Source organism: Bemisia tabaci, chromosome 5, assembly GCF_918797505.1.
Source record: "Bemisia tabaci chromosome 5, PGI_BMITA_v3".
NCBI lineage: Eukaryota > Metazoa > Arthropoda > Insecta > Hemiptera > Aleyrodidae > Bemisia > Bemisia tabaci.
Window position 1 is genome coordinate 38,950,314 of NC_092797.1, and position 19,514 is coordinate 38,969,827.

The 19,514-nt window shown below is 40.4% G+C and overlaps 1 protein-coding gene across 1 annotated transcript in view; it reads right to left on the reverse strand.

The window, feature by feature from the left end:
* Positions 1-19,070, reverse strand: part of PH4alphaEFB (prolyl 4-hydroxylase subunit alpha-1) — a 40,516-nt gene extending 21,446 nt beyond the window's left edge. The window contains exon 1 of the mRNA XM_019056870.2: positions 18,686-19,070. The gene's annotated coding sequence lies outside the window, so the exon portion shown is untranslated. The remainder of the gene's footprint in view (positions 1-18,685) is intronic.
* Positions 19,071-19,514: the final 444 nt, after the last annotated feature.

A 19,514-nucleotide genomic window follows, 5' to 3' on the forward strand; every position in this document is an offset into this window, starting at 1 on the left:
TACGGCGGAAAGTAATTCCCATTGCGGCAATGGGAGAGAGAGAGACAGAACATGAGGGATTCGGTTGCATGTTCTGCCGCTGCCGCTGAGCTGAAAGTTTCAGCCGTACTTTCTCCGCGCTGGTAATTCTAATTGCCAATATTTTCGGCTCAAAAAATCAAGCAAAAAATAATCTATATCTTGTGGATCTGCTTTTTGTAATTTGAACAATATTATTTCAGTAATCGTTGAAGGAAAGTGAAATTCTCAGTGGTGACTGGTGGCGCTATCTCTTATCTTGAATTATCCCTAATCGAACCCTGGATTCACCTTAAGACTTGCCATTCGTGTACACGCAACAACGTTTCTAATATTTATTTATCTGAAAGGTCTGTAATTCTCTATGGCTTTCATTGCTCTGTCTAAGGTGTAAAAAAAGGGTAGGGGAGAATCTTATAAACAAATATCGCATTGAATTTAGACAAGGAGTGTGCACTTGTGCAGTGAGGAAAGCACGTTTATTTTAAGTACATATCATAAAAAATAACAAAAAAGTAACGGTAAAAACTAAAACCAGCGGTAAACGAGGCTAAATGTTCAAAATACTAAAAACAAAAAACAAAAAAACAAACGAACCTTTTGAGCCGTCTCAGGCTCATTTTCAGCTGCAAAACCAGTAAAAATTATTCAAAAAAGAAAAATTGGGGGGCAATCTGATCCCAGTTGATATCACCCAACTATGCTGGGATCAGTTGGTTGCCTCTCAATTTTGTGATATATATATATTTTTTTTTTCGCTTCCACAGCTAAAAATAGGCTTGAGACAGCTCGGAACTGGGTTGTTTTTAAAATTTTAGCCTTGTTTACCCTTTTTTTAGTTTTTATACCGCCATGTTTTTATTTTCACGCTCAGAGAATTTTGCAGTTTGGTTGAAAGAAATTAGTATGAAAAAGACGACATTTTTGTACGTCAATCACCTCATTAGATTTCAAAGAAAGGACGGAGAGGGGATTTTTGTCTGTTCTGGAAATTTCTTTTCTGCAACGAGGCAAATTTTTCTCTTGTTAGTCATTTCCTCATATAGTGGACCCACTCGCGCGGGAAGTTTCAAATTCAGCAAAATCTTTACACTCTTTAATGAAAAAAAAAAAAAATGCGGGGCAAGTAAGAAGATGAGGGACACAATAGACGATACAGAAGGCAGAGCGAAGAAAAGAAAACTAGAAACATGGAGTTGAATAATAGAATATCTCAGCCGGTCGATTGTTGAATATTATCGAATGATCCTGATCGACGTATCGATCCCTATCTTAGAAACGTTTTTTATCGATGAAGTTCATTCGATATTGTTTTAAACATCGAATCGCGGCTCGGTTACGACACGCGTAATCTCTTTCACTTCCACCCCGCACGCTACAGGAGGAAGTTCACTGTTTGAGTGTCCAGTGTCCACCCAGCTCAAATATGGGTCAGTATTCATCCGTGATAAAAAAAAGTGTCAAGCTCTGGTGAACGCATGTGCACGGACTGCAGAGGGCGATCTCTGATGACATTTTGTGATGACAACCTTGAAATCGGAGGAGGAACCCGTACATCATCGACCGACTAGACGACGCGACTGTGCTAGGGAAAAACGATGTATGAACATTCGAATGTTGTAGAAGTTCACCCGAAAGAGTACAAATTGTCCGGAAAACTTCCGAATTTTGAATTTTTTACAGAATTTTATTCGATCCTCAGACTAACTTTCTGACCATTTCAAGAATTAATAACATGGTGTCGTTAAGAAACAGGTCAAAATTGGGCCAGACTTAGGAAAATGTGTTGTTGTTGTATTCTGATCCTCTGAGTCCAAAAATAACCTTTGTCTTTTTCTTGAGCCGAACATTTTTCCAGCACAGCCAATTTTCTTCTGAAAAATGCCGTGGAAAGCCTCCGTTTTCCAAGCAAAAGTTCGTGAGTTTCTTTTGTGCGTAGATTGATGAATCTGGTGTATTTCGAGCTACACTTTATCCCAAAGTAACCAGACACTTTTTTCATTTCCTTTCAGCATTATGAATGAAACAATTTTTTCCCCGATTTACTCTGCTGTTGGAAGGGTGTAAACTGTAAAAAGACATTCTAGAGAACATGGATTTCCTGAAAAACTGGAAGGTGATGAAAGTAATTTGAAGTCACGTTTTGATTAAGTGGCTCAAAATACGTCGTGGAACCATTCGTTACTCTCGACTTTTCTACTTAGAAAGCGGCGAAAAAAGATATTCAAAGCATTTTCCCAGGAAAAATTGGTTATTCCTAAAAACGGCGAGTGATAAAAAAAAACCGGAGGTTATTTTCGGATTCAGGGTATCTGAATACGATATCACGTCTAAAACATCGTTTACTTATTTTTGTGTAGCATTTACATTACTAGTCTCAAAAATAAATATTTTATCACGGGCACTTTGGCAACATCCGAGTGTTCATGCGGCGTTCCTCCATAGCAGGACATTAGAGATGGGTCCATCACCTCAGTGCAAAAGCGGATATTTACATAGCGGCGTCCGAATTTGATGTCGGGCACTATTTACTCATCTCGGATGACTTAAATAAGCACCGTGCGTCCCCATCAGCTCCATCGTTCAACTCCAATTTGCCCTGTCGAGATACAACCGCGTATCTCCGTTTGAAAATGCTTCGAACATACTTGGTTTTTGCCCAACGCGGACAAATGTCGGATGTTGTGAGCACAATTTTCGCGGTGGAGGACGAGGTTTAGGGGACGAATGCGCGGCCCCGAAAAAGTTAATGTCATTCGTGAACGCTGACTTTGATCCGCTCCAGAAAAAGGGCTCGAACCCCGAATCCTGATGCTCCAAATTCATGGTTCTGCATCCGTTGCGACATCAGTTGGAGCATTAGACACTCTTTGACGGTTGGAATTACAGTAGACCAGACCGTGAAACTCCGCAATAGGCGTGCAGGGGACAGATTGTCCAATGTTCAATTATCTTCAATGCTCGACACAGCCGTGTAATTTGCGATTTTTTCGCGGGTTTTTTTTGGTGGTGTCGGCTGCCTCTCTTTGTTCTTTGACAGAGCTCAATCAATATTGGACTATTTGCATAGTTGGAGAATTCGGCGATTTCGTAGTCAAATTGGAAGCGAGATTTTGGCAGTCTGTCCGGGAGCCTTGTACCTCATTATTTTGATTCTTATTCATTTATTTTTCTTTCAATTGTCTCCATGATTGATGCTATACTTGTCTTTATAAACACTTAAAACGTCCTGAATGTTGCTTTTTTCGCAGAATTCTCACATGGAGCCGGGAGAAATTTTTTGATGATGCCATGGTCACATGTTCCTTTCAAAAATATATACAATGTATCGAACCAATCTCAGTCTCGTGGAGTTTATTCTTGCTCCTCTGTAATGAGTCCTGATGGGAAATAGGAAAGAAATGAAAATATGTTCAATCGGTGTATACGATTTTGTCCATTGAAGCACTCTGGTTGTGACAAAACTATTTTAAGGAAGGAGAAATGGGACCAAGTTTTACGAGTAGACCGAGTTTAATACCAGAAATCGGAACGTACCATGTCGCAGTTTGGAAAAGAAGGTAATTAGAAGTAGTTTTGAAATTAATTAGTCGTGAAATTTTTCGTGTCAAAAATGCGCGGCCGATAAAACATATTTGAAACGTGAACAAATTCGTTGAACCTTGTCCTAACCTCGGGTTTTATAGAGGAATAAAACTTCAAACCTATTTTTTCGTTCAACCTTGGTACGCCTTCATATGCTTCTATTAAATTCAGGCTATTTTTCGGATGCAACTATTACTGCTCAACTGTTGTCTGCGTTGCATATGCAATGATTTGAAGGCGCGCTGACTTTGCCTGCCCTCGCAGCTATTAGTAACTCTCAGCGTGGCATAGCGTTCAGCCGTCTTCAGTCAAACGAGAGAAGGACTTCATAAAAGTAAAAAAGGTCGGTGCTTAATAATTTGAAATCGATCATATAATTTATATTCCTCGGAAAACTTTTCAGGAATATGAGGTTTATGATTGCTAATGTGATCGAAAATTCTTCAATGATAATCAGGGCTGAATTTACTTACTTGCCGCCCATGGGCCGCCTGTGTTTTGCCGCCCCCTACTCATTCGTTTTGAAACATCGATAAAAACCATCAAGTGAACGTGCCAGCGGGGGAGGGGTGCATAAGACGCGTTTACTCGTGTTGGACATATTTTTTTGTTAGTGTCCTGTCAACACTTCTAGCAACAGTTCACGGAACTTCGCGCGAAAATTAAGTTCCATAAACCTATCTCTGTGTGGACAAGGCTTTCCATTTATAAGAAATTAACGAAAAAATTATGAAAGAACGAACATGAATGCGGTTTAATAATTTTAACTTCCGCCGCCGCGCCGCGCTGACCTGCAGTGCGTTTGACGCAATGCGTGAAGTATTCATGCAGTCTTGTAGGCGCTATGCGTTTCACGCCACGCCGCCCACTGCTGACCGCAGCGACCGCGTGGGACCGCGCTGTCTTTGACGCAATGCGTGAAGTATTCATGCAGTCTTGTAGGCGCTAATACGTGTTACATGCCGACTGCCGCGCCGAGGGTTTCTCCTCTTCATCTCAAGTTCTCGTCATCATTGCTCTCTGCGCCGCGCCGTTCCAGGTCAAATTCCGTGTTCGGTTTCTCTCTTAGTCTTAACTCGACTAATTAAAGGTGCTGTCTATTGTATCACAGGAGGACGACAAAATTGGAGATATACTCTCAGGAAATGAGAGATTTTGTCACCTTTTTCCGTTTGTATTTGTTTTTCTGAATCCGATTTTTCTTTATACCTACATTTAAAAAAATTGCAAAATTTGCCGCCCCCTTTTGCCGCCATGGGCCGCGGCTCATGTGACCACCCCCTGAATCCGGCCCTGATGATAATTCAAATATTCTACTCGTTAAGAGAACAAATAACGAGACTTGATTTAAATGGGAGATCGAGCATAAAAATAACACACGCCTCCTGTTGATAAGAGGTTTTCCCGGTTTTCAATTGTCTTTGATGCCAAAGTCAATGCAGGCGCAGGTTACTTTGCGTCTCACATCCAATATTAATCAAAAGTAACGTGAGAAATGCACATGTTGTCATTTTGTCAACGGGACTAACGGAAGTGTTTAGCTGACTTAATGCCAACAGTTTATGGAGAAGCATACATTCATTACCCTTTTTTAAGGATCCCATTTGGACATATGTACGCTGAAAAACAAAACACCATGTACAAAAATGTATAAAATAAAAGGAAACTTTGTACATAGGATTGAGTGTTCCATTGTACAGATTCGTTTGGCAAAATCCGTCGGTTTTGACTACACATGTGTAACGATGACCTCACATGAATAAATTCATACTTTGAATCTACCTTCAAATCATTGTTTTCATAATATGCGTTACCTCCTCCCAACTTTATACGATCTAAATGGCACCCAAGTCTCACATAACTGTTCATGGAGAATCAAGGACTATTTCAGAGGCAAACTTCTCCATCGTGAGAGGTAAATTTTATTCTCTCTCGATAACACCAAAGGTTCTCTCGAGCCAATTCGAGGCAGATGGTTCATTCCTCCGCAGTTAAAGCTTCACCACAGGTTGATCACTCTAATAAATTCGCACTCCTGAGGGCAGATTTTGCAACATCCGAGTCGCGTCCAACCTCTTAAAGTATCTGCAAAGATCACTTGTATTTCCCCAAGCTCTCTCGCGGGTAGACAAGGGGGACGAAACGGCGCACAGTGGATTGCATTAATCAAAAAGATCAAACTTGAAATTTTTGACTAAAACTACAAATTTAGATGTTTATTTCACCACATGTTAAATGCTGATGGATGTTTCTCGACAAACATTTCACGGGGGACCCAATGGAGCTACTTTTAGAACCTCAAAGTTTTGCACAAACGGGGTTATGAGCTTTTAAAGTGTCCAAATTTTGTCTCTCCTCCTGACTCGACCCACACTGAAAAAAAATTCTCGGCGTTTTTACCAAGGTCCGTTGGTACCTTTGCCATCTCACTTTCCTCACCAATTATTGGTAATTTTACCAAGACAGACTGGTAAGCTTACCTAAAAACCGGTATTTTTACTGTTTTTTTCAGGTAAGAATACCACTTTTATGGTAATCAATTCTCGGTAACTTTGCCATTTCATCTCGGCAATTCTACCACAGTCGATACAAAATATTGGCGTTTTTACCGGGGCCCAGTAAAATTACCGAGAAAGTCAATAATTTTACCGAGATTTCTCGGTAAAATTACCAATTCCATAAATGGTAATTTTACCGAGAAAAAACTGGGATCAAATAGAACCCTGAATTCTTGGTAATTTTACCCTTTTCTTAGTAAATACACCGAGATTTTTTTTTCAGTGCACTGTGCGGCAGTGCCGGCAATCGGAAATTTTGATTAGTGCTACGTGCCGGCGCTGCAGCCGGCCAATAAAGAGTCAAATTCAGGAATGAGGCGAAGGAGGACATGCGTGGATCGCGGTGGACGGTCCCGGCTAACCTCGAAGACGATTCTCAACTCGTCCGTAAATCAGTCGCCCTCGAGATTGCCCGCTCGTCTTTATATTAAAATTCCCTATGTTTCTGTGCGATTTTAGAGGTTTATTTAGCGAAATTTGGCGGCTATGTTTTCTTTTTAGTCACCAGATAAATTATTCCTGGCAATAATTACGATTACGGCATCGTGCGGCCATTCCGAAAACCACTGAATATAGTTAAACTCTCAAAGCGCGTGTGTATGACTAAGATGAGACTGATTTATTTATATCACCGTTGCAAAAAAGGACGGTTGGCTAAATATTAGTCCAGTTCAAGAAGGGGGAAAATAGCAAAGGAAAGAGCCACTGGAATGCTGAGGGACAATAGACATTTTTGCAATCTCCAGACTCCCCGCATTTTCTTCGCAGAAAATTTTAACGAATACCTTTTTCCACGCGGAAAACCCCATATTGTTTTTGTTGAGCTCTGTGGATATCAAGTATGGACTACAGCACGGAAGATATCGATAGTTAAAGTGCGAGACCACGTATCTAAATTGCGGTTTTTCAAAATGTCCGCTTCTGTTCTATTTTTGGAAGAGTAACAAGCTCATTCTATAGCTTGAAGTTTTTACAAAATATTCTACAAACGGAGAAGAAAAATCGGGGAAGTTTTCAAGAAATTACGTTGACTAGTTTTTCACAGGAAAAATGAAAAATGACAGGAAGTCTGCCACGTTGCAAATAGAGATAGTGCTTTTGCACTTTGGTCATCGATAGACAAAGGACTAGACAGAAATGGGTAACAACACTGGGAAAAAAAGTAGCTCGCTGGATCTAGAATCCAGACTCTTAATAGCATTGACAAGAAAAAATATTCTTGATTCAATCGGATTTTTCCTTGAATCGAAGATCCAAGCCTCTTGATTCGAGCGGATTTCCTTTTGATTCAAGCAAAAATCCGATTGAATCTAGAGTATTTATTCTTGTCAATGTTTTTAAGAGTCTGGACTCTAAATCCAAGCTACTTTTTTTCCCAGTGAAAGCGTGTTTCCTCTTCGAAATTGTACGTGAAACACGATGGATACATCACTGATTTCGGAAATGTGTTCTTTACTGCTACTACCATTTTTTCAATTTCCTCACTTGCATTAGTTGATTTAGACTATTAGAGATATTCAATGTGTTTTTTCGTAAAATTTTGCTTTGAAAATGTTCCTTTTGGACTTTAATAACCTTTAGTCTTTAATTCGTCATTTCTTGGACATGGGAACGTAACTCCATTCCAAAGTTGCAAAATTGACTCAAATATTTAATTATTTGCAAGAAAGTAACTAATTGTAGTAAATTCCGTCCAAAATTCGCCGAATTTTAGAAAAATCTATGGAATTATCAGTTATAGCACCCAATAGACTTATATTGTAAAAATGTGATTTAGGAGTGAAAATTAAGCAATTTGAAATGTAGTCACGTTTTTTCGTCTGGGGAATGACGATTTTTCACTTTTTTTAGTGCTCTCTATCAAAATAATAGGTGAAAATAAGTATTCCTCTCGATAGACTAAAATTCCGAAAGTATTATTGCTGAAACATTGCGATGAAGCTAGGTCATGCCGGCTGAATAGCGTTTAATTATGGATGCACGAAGGGGGAGAGGGGTTTCGGGTTCCCGACCCGAACACCTTTTATCGCATGCCGAAATACTTGCGATGACCTAAACGGTTGCCATGGCGCATCTTTGTTACGTCAGCGTGCGTTACTTGGTCATCCGCTACCGATGGCTCATGCTGCGAGTGTTGACGCGCGGGAGGAGGGGGGGGGATCACAGGGCCGCCTTCGGGACCAATCGAGAATCAGCGCGGATCAAAATGACGCAACACGTCTGCATACAAATCAGCGGTGCCCGGTTGTTTTCAAACATTGAATTTCACTTAACCGTAAGGATGCGACTCGTATTTTCAGTTCTGCCGTGCTAGAGGAGAACGCCGTATGAACATTCGAGAGTTGCCAAATTCCCTCCGATAAAATGATCATTTTTGAGGAACGCTATGAATATTTTGCCTTTTCAATTTTCAAAAACTTTTGGTGAAGTTGCGATCAAAATTATCTGAAAAATTGGAAGGAAAATATCCACAAGTCTGCCAGGAAATTCGTGTTTTCTCGAAGGAAATTTGGCAACGCCTGAAGGTTCATACGGCGTTTTTCCTTAGCACGGCAGAGTTGTATCGTCAGCTCACTTTGACTTGCAATTTTATTGGTTAGTCGGCTGGCCCAGAACTTAAGGACGACTGCACCGTTAAAAATAACTACTCTGTGTTTCCATATTGAAAATAAATCGCGTTACTAGACAGTAGACATGTAAATCGCGCGAAATGAGACTCCAACATAACGGCACTTGAAGAACTCAAGAGGGTCAATTACTGTCATTCAGAATCGATTATTTTAAGTAAAAAATCAAAATTGGGTCAAATTTGATTCGAAAGTAGAATCAAAGAGTACTGAATTTAATCTTCAACGTGGGAGCAGAGTGTATATGTTTAAATTCAACAATGGGGATATTGCAATCAAAGGTTCGAAAATAGCAACGCTAGTGCGGTGATGAGAAGAACCTGCGTTGATATAAAAGGAGCCGAGTCGCGGGTCAGACTGATCGGCTATATAAATTCAATGCTGCAAAAGTGACGTAAAAATAATAATAATCGTCAATTCAACAGCGCTTAAAATTTTTTGTAAAATAGGGCTATTTCTGAAATGTTCAATAAAAATACAGACATCCTTCACCAAATTGCACCTCGACGGACATATGGACTTCATTTTGCAATTAGAAACTATACAATTTCCAGCTCATTGGTAAAGCACATTTGTTTATGGGGGCACTAACGGTAAATATGTTGTTTTCAAACTAGAAAGAGATTTTAGTTCCAAATTGCAAAATGAAGTCCATTTTAAGGGGAGTAAAAACCACCTCAATAATAGCGCTACTTGATTGGGTCTTTTGGCAACGTTCAGTTTCATCAGTAAGTCGATAGGGAAACTGTTACTTTACTCAAATCCGATTTATTTATGAAGAAATGCATAAAAATATCATTAAGTCTGGCATCAATGAATCAGCGCCTATAAAACTGAAGGGCCTTTTGAATTCTGCCGGGTGCTGATCAGCGGTACATCGTTTGCGTAAGTTTGTTTACAGAATTACAAGCGGATTTTCGTGTGCGTTGGAGAGAGGTTTGATTTAGATCTCTCGGAAAGTACTTGTGCTTGTAGATCTCCCTTTTACTTTGCGGTAACTTACTGTCTAATCTTCCGTCTGTCATTTCTTCCGTGCGCCGTATTTGCGTATGGTGTAGATTTTACTTTCGCACGGTCATTCTGATGTTGCTTATGCAAATGTTGCGGCAGTAAAAGTTGGATGGTGCAAAAATTTTAACAAGACTTTCGACCTTACAGGTTCGGTTACATTTACCACTAAAATGTTATGATTGTAGTTGTGATTTTGTAAAATCTCTTGAAATTCAGGACATGACTCTCTTGCAATTTTGATGTCAAAAGTTTTGCCGAAAAGGAGAATAAAAGGCTTTCGGAAAACCCTTAGATCGTTGAGTGTCTCAAAAGAGTGCAACTTGAAGTCGGGGACAAATCTCTCAATTCAATTCATTTGACGTTAACTTCAGACGGCGAAAGAAGCAACTATTTTAACTTCCCGGAGCGTAAATTGCATACTCGGCGAAAATGAAGGCGTTTCGAAAACTATAGACATTTATGACCCCAACGCAGATTTGCTCTGCACTGGGGAATTTGAGTTTCCTGTTTGAAGCATATATTGCCCTGTCACGTATATTTGAAAACAGATGATTAACTTTTCACTTCAGATTTTAGGCCAATTAATTCTCCCTCTTAAATCCTCAACGCCAATGCCGGAAATGCAGATTCAAATCTTTATGACTGTGGGTGAAAACTGCCATACCGTGCTCCGATAGCAGGAACCACGTGATAATATTAGTTCCGAGTCACCACCAGTTGCGTTAGTCTCCTGTCAGACGCAGGAAAATATCGCGACTGCGTGACTACGTTGTCAAACCCCCGTTAAAACCAATTTTTAGCTCATATTTTATGCGATCGAGTATACAATTGCCGAGAAATTTGGCAGCTCCTCGATCGTCCAGTTTCCCGCGCCAGCGAGGATAATTCTCGGACGTTTATTACAGGGAAATTATTTTCACTCTTGCGTCACGAAGAATAGGCGGGTAATAGAGTTGACAGGAGTTAATAAGTCGTTGGCTCTTGAGATGGATGGAGGACACAATAATGGCTCGGAAAATTTATGGACACAATGGGATTTAGACACGATATTATGTGATGCACTTCGCGAGGGATTCTCGCGGCATTTCACCTTGTGCAACGAGATCAGTACTTTTTTTTTCAGAATGGTGGTAAAATGATGAGAGAGAAGTACTTCTTGGGATCATACACTTTTTTTTTTTTTTTTTTAATTAAAACCATTATCTTCAAAAACCTGGATCTCACTTATGTACCATGCGCACCCTCTTTTAAAATTAATTTACCAGCAAAGCGAAAGTCAACCGTGGCATAAACCTATTGGAGCACGTTTTAACGTTGCCGCGAAAGGTCCATTTTTCGTAAGAATGAACTACCCAGAAAATTGTAACGGAATTTTTACTTAATCTGGTTTGTCGTCGGAAGCAAATTAATCTGTTTGTGAAAAGTTTAGGAATGGACTTACACTAATATGCAAAAATTCTATTCAATTGCTTGTAGAGTTCGGATGTATTAGCAATAAAAACATCTAACGCGAACTCATTCTACAGCTTATTAGAAATGAGGCAGTCCTATTGACCTCTTGGTGATTCGCTAATTCTGACGGGTGCTCAATGCTCAACCTGAATATTATAAGAAAATACTGTAATAGATTACTTATCCCTTGAATAAAGCTGATAAAATTATCTGCTTTACTTTTTTAAGTTAAAGCTTGTCAAAATTGTCGATACAGCAAAAGGATTGCTCAATTTGCGATAAGTTATAGAATAAGACAACCATATACTCGGTATTTCTCAAGTTTCGATCGTTTGAAGATCATAAATGATCATAATTTCCAGGAAACTTTTCCTCAAATTCTTCATAAGCACCATCCATGAAGATCAATAACCGAGAACCGGGTAATAAAGAATGTTTTAGAATGCATTCGTTGACGGAATCGTTGGCCGTAAAGTTTTAATTTGGGAGAAAAAGAAACCACCAGGCGGTAGGCGAAGTAAAGCCGATCCAAGTTTTTTCCTCCCGATCAAATGGTCTATTAAGTCAGCTGGTGATATGCCCTGAGCCTGGACGGAGTCTTCCCGCAGACCAGTTTCCACTTAGCTGGCCGGTAATTTACAACGGGAATATTGCCGTTATTTTTGCAAATATAGAGGGGAATTTTCCTTTTCCCCCTTCTCTGATTCATAACTGTCAACCTCAATCTGAGGCTAATGGTCCGGAGAAAAATTTCCTTGCGGAGATTCAGAGGTCATCCGTATACTCTCAGAAATTTTTGATGGTCCTGTAGGTCCATTTTTGCGAGAAGACGACATACAGTTGATTCTGGAATTTTCCAAGCTTGTATTGGTGACAGTATCAACACACAAGTCCACAGAGTAATATGCAGAGCTCAGCATTCGGGCCTTTTTCCGCTATCAATACTTTTGTTTCTAAATACATAGCAGGTGTATCGTTCACTAACACAAGGTTTGTATTTATACCGTGAAAAGACAAAAAAGTCTACGATATATTGAAATTTATCGATGTATGTTGAAAATTATCGATGTATTGAAATTTATAGATTTATCGGAAATTGATCGATGTATCGTAGTTCGATTTAATCGTCGCTTTCTCTTTAAAATCACCCAGTATTAAAATTTATCAATTTATTGAAATTTATCGATGTATAGAAATTTATCGATGATCGAAGATTGATCGGCAGATCGTAGTTCAATTTACTCGTCGTTTTCTCTTGAAATAACTCAAAAAGACACACGTCCTTGGTCCATATATCATGAAAAAGCTCAAAGATTAGGAAGTTACTCTTTAGTACATTCGATACATCGATGGCACGTGACGCAGGTACCAAATTCGTCTGTCCGTAAAAACCCCGTTGAAATGACCGCTCAGGCAATACTCGCTGCACGCCTCAACGAGTTGCATAATAAGCGGCGCATCGTCATTGTTCGAAAATTTCACCTCTAGGATCCTTTGTTTCGCCCAGAACGGAGGTCAATTTTAATTATGTTTGTACAGCGCATGTACCGTTGATGAGGCAAGTTGAGGCTGGGGCAGTGTGGAGATGAGATCTTTTGTTTTTGGATTATACAGTCGCAGTCGGTCGGATATAACGCTCCAGTCGTCCCGACCGATTTTCAGTAGGTCACAGAGGGCTACATGATTGACACCAACGTTCGAGGCAGTGAGTTTAAAATAAATGCGTTCCGAGTAGAAAAACGGACAGTTTTAACTTGAAAAGAGCGAGCCGGCATCATTAAAAAAAAAAAAAAAAAAAAAAAAAAAAAAAAAAATAGTGCTAAAAATAGGTTACTCCGTCAACGCAGGGCTTCCGGTTTCTTATTATTTTTTTTTTTTGGTTAAAATTACAGAATTTTTTTTTGTAAACACAAAAGAGTACTCTTTGCTCTGAAGTTGTCTTCCCACAGGAAGAACATTCTTTGTACCAAAAAAAAAAAAAAAACTGGGGACGGAGTCTTCTGTTATCAGCAGCAATGACTTTGCGTGTGCGCACTTTCAGTTAAAGTTGAGGATAGCAGGTGTAAGTTCTCATTTCTTCAGTGAGATTGAAAATGAAGTGTCTGTATATCATCATATGATAATAATAGCTCGCAGAAATAAGCAAGCAAAAAAAAAATCGTTGAGTTCATGAATACAAACTGAGGTCACAAATTTTTAATGAGTGAGATACGATGTTGATGGTAAAAAAATGCTGAATTTCGATAGCGAATGAAGTTTCGTAGCGCCACGGATATTTGTAGTCAATAAAATATAGAATCATGTCAAAATCGAAAAAACCAACTATATAAAATGAATTTCGTCCTCATTTGTAAATTGTAATGCTCAACACGAGGCCAGGCTCGTAGTATATGACATGTCTTATTATTGGTAATAAAGAAAACCTTTGATCTCCTATTTTTCCTTCCTCTCTCTCTTTGCACAGATATGTTCTGTTTGTTTGGATCTACAATGTTCTGTTTGTTTGGATCTACCCACTACACGCGGAGAGTCAGTATATATCAACTATCTTGGACACGTACACACGTCGGGAGTGTCAAGCAGAAGTAGTCCTATTGAAAAAAATAAATTGGTTCCTCGCCGTTACAGTGACAGTTGGTGCGGAATAATCCGAAGTACAAGTGGAACCAATTGTGTGCCCAAGCTGTTTCATTGTAATGCTCTTTTAATTCTTTTGTTTATTGACTGGCACCACCATAGACAGGATATCTTGAAGTTCATCCTCATGTATTAATAAAGTGCGGAAACTGTTTGAAAAGTGAAGGTAGTTTTTGCAAATTATATGCTCATAAAGAAAAAAGGAGGAGGTTGCATCTTGGGGATCATTCACCGCGTAAGCCAGTGAAATATGGCGTCGATATTTTGGCAAAATCCGACTTAAAAAACAGACCACGGCGTTCGATTTTTCCCTCTTGGATCAACTCAAAATATAATTTCGAACATTTTGTATACAATGACTTTTTTCCATAAAATACACCATTCTCAAGAAAATCGACGATAAAAATCGTCGGTACCGACCTACGTCATCGACTGCATCCAAGATTTCCCATATCGCCACCTTCCGGCCGAAGTATCACAAGCGCCATGCGACGTTTCAAAATTTCCGCCGTCATTTTATTTTTTTACAGAGAAATTGTTGGTTGAATCTGTTTGAAACTTCACTGAATTTTATCGGCAGCACACAGGTAATTCGGTGAAATGTTCGGACAGCTTCGTCAAACAATTTCTCTGTAAAAAAATAAAATGGCGGCGGAAATTTTGAAAAGTCGCATGGCGCTTGTGATATTTTGGCCGGGAGGTGACGATATGCGGCCACCTCATTTTTTCTCTCTAAGTAATTTTGCTCAAATTTTTCATGAAAAATATCATCAATGTGTGGACTTAATACCTATGAGACCAGCGGGCCGATCACTGAAAGTTTAAATCAGCCCGATAAGACATCGAATTACGATATATTGCATGGTTAAGATAGGGCTATGTCTTGTCGTATCGGGCTGACATAGTTTCAATAATCGGGCCGCTGACGGGATTTCTTTACCGAAAAATTGTCTGTACTTTTCGTTTGGATCCCTTCCCAAGGCAGATCTAATTTGCAGAACACTCCTGCAGGAGCATAACCAGAGGCAGATCCGGCAGTTTGGCAACACTGGATTGCCTCCACTTAAACATATGCTAGATAATCGATTCTTGTCTGAGCACCTAGCCCCTCCAAGAATCGATACATTTCCATAGGTTTAAAGGGAGAAAAGACAATGTTGGAAATTTGCTGGATCCTCCGATGGCATAGCCCCACGGATGGTGTGAGAAAAGTTCAGTGGAGTTCATGCTGTATCAGGCCGATGGTTCCCCACGCTGAAGACAATCAATTTGCCGGAACCCGTGGTGATGGCTAATTGATTCTTATTGCTTGGTGCTCCGCTATCATTAAAACAAGTCGCTCAATCGGAGTTGAGCTTACGACTCTCTGAGCTTGCACGCCTCGAAGTCCCATCATCGCAGCCGCAGGGTCACTATCCGACTCAGTTTCTGTTCGCGATCACGTTATGATCCATATTTTCCTATTGAGTGGCCGTGGCTAATTCTGCACAATCTTTCCTGCAAATCATTTCCGTAGTCTCTTCCGGAAAAGGAAAACCTTCGAGCCATGTTCTCCTACTTTACCAATTGAACGCTAGAGACAACAGAAAATATTTTGAAACTTGAAGATTTTGCGATCCGCCAGTGCGTGAAGAGACTTTACAAATGAGGGGCTTCCCGGGTAAAAATTGGCAGTAAAATCTGTGTTCCAAAATACCATAGACCTACAGCCGGCTGTAAGATTTCCGATAGCTTCTATAGCCGGCAACACAATTTCTTATAGCCTTTTATAGCCGATGGCGATTTAGCAACAGCCTGGCGATAAAGTGTATGCTAAACGTTGCTAATTACGGATGCTAGGACTTCGTGAGTTTTTGGACTACCGCTCTCGTTTTGGGCCGTAGTATCTTGATTTATTTTGCGAGGAAAGCTCCGTGCTTTTGAAGGATGCCTGCCATATGTTTGAGTGCCTTCAATTTCGTATGATACTGTGCAATACCTCTGGTGCGAAATAGTTGCTTCAAGCGCCGTGGTTCGCTGCGGCGCGGCGGGCGGGCAGCCAGCGCAAAACGCGCATTGGCGCCTGCAAACCTAACAGGGATACTTCACGCATTGCGCAATGCGTGAAGTATCCCTGTTAGGTTTGTTGGCGCCAGTGCGCCGCCGCGCCGCTCCACTTTGTGTTAGCCTCTAATATTTAATCTCGTGGAGTCAGCGTTTTTCAACTCATGATTTTGAAATGTTTGCACACTCTGTATGGATTATTCTATTTTAATTGATGAAAAAAAAATATGTAGTAAAAGATAATATAGTGAGCGTTTCGTAAATATTAAGGTGATTCCGTACAAACCTAAGGATTTACAAAGCACACGAATTTCTACACACTTTCTTATAGCCTTTTATAGCCGATGGCGAAAAAGCAACAGCCAGGCGATAAAGTGTAAAGCCCGGCGATAGGAACTATAGCCTGGCTGTATAATTTTTTATCGCTTCGTGTAGCCCGGCCGTACGATTTTTTTTCCACTTCCTACAGCCAGCTATATGATTTCCTATCGTCTTCTCCAGCCGGCTATAAGAATTCCTATGGTATTTTGAAACGCAGCTCCTATCGCCAATTTTTACCGGGGAATGATTGCATTGCGATTTAGGCGAGGTACAGAACCAGGAGCTTTAAACTGTTGCATACTGTAATACTGCATTTCCCTGCTGAGACCGGACAACCTGCCTCTTGATTTGCGATGTTAAAACTTCTTGTCTTGCTACACTTTTGAAATTCGATAGCGACAAACTCACTTCTTGACTTGCAGAACACTTGGTAAATCAACTGAAAAATTTGCTCATTCTCTTAGACTGTCTGGAGAAAATTATGAACCGCGGTTCTTTTCTGCATAGATTTTGATGTGTGAGCTACAGACTTAAACGTCTATCGGCTATTCCGGCAAATAAAAGTGGCATGCAATTAATTCAATAAATCGAGAACATTGATCGATATATCGATAAATCGATGGAAATCTATAGATCAAAGACCTACAAATTTCCGTCATTTGCCCGAATAAGACTTGGAACTATTTTCCTCTTTTAACCATAAATCCGGCCACATTCATCAACAATTAATCACTTTCCGGCGATATGATTACAATATATGGCGATATGATATATGTATCACAAGTGCCATGCGACGTTCCAAAATTTCCGCCGCAATTTTATTTTTTACAGAGAAATTGGTGGTTGAATCTGTTTGAAAAGTTCACTGAATTATATCGGCAGCACAAAAAAAATTCAGTGACATTTTCTGACAACTTCGTTGAACAATTTCTCTGTAAAAAAATAAAATGGCAGCGGAAATTTTTAAACATGGTATGGCGCCTGTGATACTTTGGCCGGAAGGTGATGCGTGATGCGTGTGTGTGGCATGTGGACTTAGAAATACAACTTTTTTCTCCGATATTCTTTTAGACGTTTTCGTCTAGTTGAACCTAAGGTGTTGATTTCCTAATCTCCGCAATAGAATTGTAGACCCGTATGTTATTGCCCTCAAATGAGATTCATGTAGCCAACAGCTGAAACGGCGCGTGATTTGAATACAGTCACGTTAAGGGCGTTCAGCTTGGCATCATTTCATCTGTCGCGAGAATTCATTAAGCACCCACTCGTCTGCCAACATGGATGGTTCTGATGGAAATCTAATGATAACGCAAACATGCATCGCACAATTGAATATCTCATGGGTATATCCGGGCAATAATTCCGAGGTGTGACGGAATATATTGCTTCTTTTGCCATGGCTTGTAAAACAATAGACATCAAAGCGCACAATATTTAGCCTGACGCTGCTGTACCGAGAAAAATGGGATTATAAAAAGGAATATGTGGAATGCTCGAGCGGAAATTTTCGTGCCCGCGCATTTATTTGAAATTCAGTGGAATAGTCACGTGGGTCGCGTGAGAACATAGAAATGAGCTTCGAAAATTCTTGTTTTGATGAGGATTATCAATCGTCAGAACTGAACCCTGACTGAATACTCGTTGAAAACTGCACTCACAGTTAAATTCATCGATAAATTGACTTCATTTTGCAATATCTTGCTCATCTATAGAAGCACCTATTTGCATAGGGGCACTAATGGTACATTTGATTTTTCTATAATGAGTCAGAAACGGTTGGTCTTTAATGCAAAATGTGGTCCAAATGAACCAGTTCATGCACATTCAGTATCAACCCATTTTTCATTTCCGCGTCAATGGTTGATGTATGCACGTAAGAGGTGTCTCAGAGCTGAACCACCAGACTGCAGGGACAGGCGTCAATTACGCCATGGGTCGGAGTGATAATCTTTCCCTATGTATATTTTATAGTGCCCACAGTTGAGCTATGGGGCCCCTCTCCCAATTTTTCTTGAAGAATCATGGTTTTAAGTTTGCCTTTTTTTAATGTTGATAGTTGACGTAGACCGAAACGCATGGAAAATGATTCCTCTGTGAATAAAATAATTGTTGGCCGAACAAAAAGTCTCTTGTCGTGCTTAGCGAAATTCCAGAATTTGCAATATTTTTTGATCTTTTTTAAAAAAAGCTTCTTTACCAGAAAAAAAATTGCCATTGTGCTTCTTTTTTCAGTACCGGCGGTCAATAGACTTGAATATATTGTCAATTCATGTGAGTTTTACAATCGAAGATGAGCCGGTGCCAACTCAAAAGTCCTTTCCTCTAGTGTTTTTATTTTTGTTTTTAAAAAATTGAGTTTTTCACCCAAATTTTTAGTTTTTACGCTGCCAATTGAACTCACAGAACATCGTAAAATAAAGATTCGGTACTTACAAAATCCAACCGAGAGCGGCTCCAAATCAGTTCCAATTCCAACTCCGATTCAAAACAAAAACATTTCCCAAAAATTTCCCGAAACCAACCACTTCACGCACTGCGCGGTGTGTATCCCGGCACTCTGAATATCCAAGTTTACGGCCGTTTTAGCGATCAAAAGCGGATGAAAACTGTAATTAGCCGAGGAGAAAACTTGTATATCGGCGTGCTGTATTGCGGCGTCGATGCTGATACGGGGGGAGGCGGGGTTCTGGGGTACGGGCCGGGGCCAAAGCGGCTGATCTGATCGTCACGTAGCGCACATCCGCCGCTGTTCGCGAGATCCGAGATGGGATTCAACTCCCGGGCCGGCCGCACGCGGTGAGAGTGACAGACAGACTGACTGGTGAGTCGCCAGCCTCGCGACACCGCCATACTTACGCCTTACGCCACCGTAGCCCACGCTGCGCTGCCAGCTTAGGGCCAGTCGTGTCGACTGGCTTAACGCAACGGGAACGCTATTTCTGCGGAGAAATTTTTCGGAGACACCCCATTCCGAAATGGGGTGGAGGGCCGTCCATAAATTACGTGGCGCTCTAGGGGAGGGGGGTCGAGGAGAGTGTTACGCCATTTTGTTTTTCCGCGTTGAAGGATAGGGACTTACCTCACCAAAGCGTTACGAGGGGAGGGGGGGGGGGGGTCAAAAATGCCGAAATGGTGTGTTACGTAATTTATGGATGTCCCCTAGGGGTGAAATTTCGAGGAATAATAACACGCAATATTGGTCTATTATGGAATTAATTTCGGGTAAAAATGAAAATCTAGAGGGATGTTCCCCTGCGGAAGA